The sequence below is a fragment of the Pongo pygmaeus genome, chromosome 12 (assembly GCF_028885625.2).
Source record: "Pongo pygmaeus isolate AG05252 chromosome 12, NHGRI_mPonPyg2-v2.0_pri, whole genome shotgun sequence".
Taxonomy (NCBI): Eukaryota; Metazoa; Chordata; class Mammalia; order Primates; family Hominidae; genus Pongo; species Pongo pygmaeus.
In genome coordinates, this window is record NC_072385.2 from 23,232,278 (window position 1) to 23,237,140 (window position 4,863).

General features: G+C 51.7%; 1 long non-coding RNA gene across 1 annotated transcript; it reads left to right on the forward strand.

Moving 5' to 3' along the window:
* The first annotated feature begins 736 nt into the window (after positions 1-736).
* Positions 737-4,365, forward strand: LOC134737866 (uncharacterized). Its single transcript, XR_010123267.1, has 5 exons — positions 737-910; positions 1,275-1,496; positions 1,583-2,802; positions 2,928-3,133; positions 4,206-4,365. It is a non-coding gene; the product is annotated as an uncharacterized LOC134737866 (long non-coding RNA).
* Positions 4,366-4,863: the final 498 nt, after the last annotated feature.

The window sequence follows — 4,863 nt, forward strand, 5'->3', positions numbered from 1 at the left end:
TCAGTGTCCTGAAGGTGAAGGTGAGAGATTGTCCCTGCTGTGTGTGAGGCTGGTCTAGGGATGGAGGACTTGGCAGGTCCTCCTAGTCTGTCAGGCCTGGGCAGCACTGTCCTGTCTCAGGACTCAGAAAGTCCAGTCCTGGGATGGGACGGTGCTGCCCAGGGTGGGTGGCCAGGGCCTGAGAGCAGTCCCCCAGGGAGTGACCACATCACTCAGCCGGGGTCCAGAGGGACTGGACTGAGACCTGCCCAGTGCACTGAGGGTGCACCTGGAGTCCACTCCACCTGACGTCCCCGCAACCCTCACAGAGCCTGACCTCCCAGCATGCACCTGCTTCTCCCTGCACCCCAGCTGTCCACCCTGCCTGTTCCCTGATTTCCTTCATTCTGTCCAGTAGGAGGGGCTGGTCTCGGGGGACAGCCTGTGTGCACATTTGGTGGCAAGTAGGAGTGACACACCATCCCTGGGAGTCACCATGGTTCCTGCCATACCCAACCCCAGAACTCTGTCCCTGAGGTGGTTTTACCAAACCCCAAACCCAGAACTGTGGTTGTGGCTCATGGGTCAGAACCCACTAGTGCCAGGACACTATTGGGAGGCTGGGACCTGACCAAAGCCCATGGTGTCTGTGGCCTGAGGGCAGCGTGTCTTGGGGCCATAAGGCCAGGCCAACAATGTCCATTGTGTCATAGGGGCTCAGCCCCAGTGTTTGTACTTCCCTGGCTACTTCTGGTTCAGTCCCATCAGGGCTCTGGAGCCCAAGACCCAGCATCCAAGGTCCCCTCCAGGAATCCTGGTGGCTCAGCTTACTTTATTGTGTTTCATCTGACAACAAAAATATCAGATTGGATGCACAGAAAAATGACTCAAAGTGCTTAATGACTAGAAGAAATCTAGGAGCAGCAAGAAGGTAATGTGGAGAGGGCGGGACCTCCACGACTGGTGTCTGCAGAGGCAGGGGTACAGGCACCCAGTGCTGTGGCCTGGCACCACCTGCCTCTCCGAGGGTGAGTGGCACACTGTCCTTACCCAGAGGACAGCAGACCTGGTCACCAGGTTTTGGCCTGTCCCTCCAAGCATCACGTTGCTGGAAGAGAATCTCATGCCCGAGCTTTCACCATCCCTAGCCCAGGGGTTAGGGGTTGTCTCTTGGTGATCTAAATGAAAAAAATAGGTCCAGATCCGAGCTCCCAACGCTGAGCACTCATCCACTGTTTGAATCGTGGGAGGGGAGTCCCGGTCCTCAGCTGCTCCTCAAGGGAGTCCCCTTTCAGGTGTGGAGCTGGGCATGGTCACTCCTGCTGGATGTCTAGAAGGTGGAAACCAAGGACCTAGAGAAATAGCAGGTACAGCCTTTCCAAGCTCATCCAGAGCAAGACAAACAGGCCAGGCTGTGTCAGGAGTCCAGGTCTCCAGCTGGAGGGACTGTCAACCCTGCAGTGGGAGCAGGGGCCCGTCGCACATCCTAGGCACAGATGGTAACATAGGCACCACAGGTAAGCTTGGCTTGGTACCCCTCCCTGGCTTTAGAAAGAAGCCAAACAAGGAGCTTTCTGCAGAATGAAACCTCCTTTCCTTCCAGAAGCACTGCTGACTGGTGGTTGTCATTGTGGCAGTGAGCCTTTTGTTCATTCTGAGGTTGGGCTGGTTTCTCCTTTTGGCCCTGCCCTACAGATCATAAAGGAGAACAGCAAGAGGTCCCCAGCAAACATCCACAGATGGCCCTGGAGATAAGTCACCTTCTGAGAAACATGTCATGTTCTGGGAGGGCTAAGGTATCAAGTAAGGCTTATGGGGTTGGAGGATCCCAGGGCTGGTGGGGCAATCCCGAGCCATGGGGGCTTCCTATGGGAATTGGGAGGTCCCAAGGCAAAGACAGGGGTTCCACAGGAGGAGTCACAGAGCCACCAAGGGCTCTCCTGGCCCAGGGAGCTGTCAACACCATGTACTGAACACCTGCTGGGCTCCAAGCTCTGGTCCAGGCTGGGCATGTGGGTTCCAGAGGGAGCTCAGAGTGGGAGGCAGAGAGAAGTGTGATCAGAGGGTACACATTTCTGGGTGCAATGTTGTCCTGAGATTTTGGCTGGTAAGTGCTTCCAGGGTTTCATATGTGTTATGGAGCTGCTTCCTCTCCCCAGCCTCACCCTGCAGGAATCCAGTGAATATATTTCCACCATCTTGGAGCTTAGTGCCCTCATAGTGTAACAGCACCAGCAGATCTTCCTGTGCATGGACTTCCTGTACTACCCATTCCTGAGGGGTGATGCTTCTACAGGGCCTGTGACTTGGTGCACAACTTCAGACACCATTATCCTGGAGCAGCAATGCACCCTCACTAGCCAGGGTGTTGATGACTTCCTCAAGGTCAAGACCACGTTCAAGATTTCGGACTTTATTGATGCACTTGTGATGAGCAAGGTGGGCATCTCCGGGATCTTAATTGAGGAGATAGAATGCAGCTTGAGATCAAGTGTCTGATCAAAGAGCTTGAACTTGATCTGGAGGGCTTTGGCGAGCCATGGAAGAGGCTGGATAAGGGAGGGACAGTCAGATACGTGTTAGAGATGACTGTAGACGTCTGCCTGGAAGGAGTGAACAAGAGCCAGGAGACCAGGGAGGGAGCTTGTGGGGCAGGTCTGGAGATGGCAAGGGAAGGATCCTGCTTGGATGAACGGTCTCCAGAGACTGTCTCAGGTTACACTCAGGTGCCCTGAGAGCTAGTGTGTTCAGAGATCTTGTCTCCAGGATGAAAATGGGAAGGAGTTGTCAGATGAGGACATGTAAATGGAAGCTGGCATATTCGTGAGTGCCGGTGGTCCCGGTGTGGGGCTACTATGAGAACAGGGGTCTCTCCATCCAGCGACATGGTGGATGGACCCTACATCACTCCATTCTGCCCTTTCTTTCCCTCCTCCCGTTCTACCAAGGGCCTCACTGCATTGCCGCTGTCCATCCTGTGGTGCTGAAGCAACCAAGAGACCCAAGCCTGCATGGCTGCCTGTTAGGATATGACAGCACAGCCAGTGGCCTCTACTTGATCCTGTACAACCTCACAAGACACCCAGACACCAGGAGTGCTGCCAGCACGTGTTGCAAGAGTCCTGAGGAGCCACAGTCCTGAAGACATTGAATGGTGGGTGCAGAGCCTCATGGCCTGTTCCCCAGCCCCTCTCATTGGCTCTGCTCCAGGTGGTGAAGGGGGAAAATGTTTTTGTCAATTCTTCCATGATTGCCTAACAGGAAAAGGAGCAGAGCCCAGAAGCAGGGCCTGGTATGCAGCCTGCCTAGCAAGGGAGAATTTGTAGGCTTTGTGGACAGAAAGGTCTGGGAGTCCATATCTATCACCCACTAACTTTCTATGAGACATTAGTAAAATCAGTTTTCTTTTCTGAACTACATTTCTGCCACCTGTAAATTGAGGGGAATTTCTTCTACCTCACAAAGCTGCTTGGGAAATGCCTCACAGTGAATGCAGAGCAGGTGCCACCCAGCAGGCATTTGGTGTCCAGACCACTCCTCTTCCCCCTTGATTTTGTGCCTAAATTTGCATTTTGTTCCCAAGACCTCCACTACCCTTTATTTTGCTCTTCCCTCTGATTCCCACCTTATCATCTATCCCATGGATTCACCAAGATATAAGTGGGTAACAGTCATGTATGCATGTATGTGGATGTACATATGCCCTGTGTTGTGTCGGAGTGTGGGGTGTGTGTGTGTGTGTGTGTGTGTGTGTTGGAGTCACTGAGTGACTGAAACAGTCCACACCAGCCTGTGTTCCTGCTCATTGCTTAGAGGTGCTGTCAGCTCCCTTGCCCTCAACCCAAGTTCTGACCCTTGCAGTGCAGTGCAGGCAGGGCGTTCAGGAGGAATCATGTCCTTGGAAGGAGCCCTGAGGAGTGACTGGTGGGTATTGGTGGATAAATACCCCAGCTCCCTGCTCTGGGTGGGATGACTCTGAGACACATGTTCTGTGCTGTCTCTCAGAAGTACCTGGCAGGGCTGAGTCTTGGCTGCCACAGTGGAAACTTTCTTGATGAGGGTCCCTTTAACTGCTGCATTCCTTTCCTGTCTCAGTTTCCCACTCCTCTTCTGGTATTTCCTGGGATTACCACCCTAAGGAAGAACTGGCAGTAGAATTACTGTCTGAGAGTCATCTCCAAATAAAATTTTTGTATCTGAATCTTTTCCTCTGAATCTACTTCCAGGAAACTCAAACTAAGACACACATTTTTCTGTCAGCTTCTACAATCCTCATAGACCTGTCATTATGCTGAGGATCAGAGGGAAAGTCACTTGCCCAAAGTCACACAGCTGAACAGTGGTGGAGTTCAACTTTGACCATTGCCTGTCTTGTCCCAAGGTGAATGCTTGCTCCTCTTGCATGAGACTCCCCTCTTATCAGGGTCGAATGAATGAATGGAGGATGTTAAAAGTTTCATCTCATACCTGTGCCAGAGGCTCTTGGCTGGCGCCTGTGTTCTCACTCTTACCTCATTAATGAAAAACATGCTCAGTGCTGACTGTGTGCCTCGGGGTGTTGTTGTAGGTGCTTTGCTTATTTAATTCATTTAATTTTCACAATAACCTTGTTTTTACTTTTAGTTTTTAGGTGAAAAAAAACTGGGGCAAAGAGCAATACAAGACAGTTGCCAAAATTCATACTGCTGGTGCAGGTTTGAACCAAGCAGTCTGCACTTAGAGTCCTTGTCTGTAACCATGGCACCCTGGCTTCTCACGCATCTCATCCTGGAGTTCCACCTTGTGTCAAGCATGGCACTGAGCAGTTTCTTTTAAGAACATAATTTGTAATTATGTAGATTACTAATTCTACTTCAAAATGACACACAGTCTTCTTGTGATAAA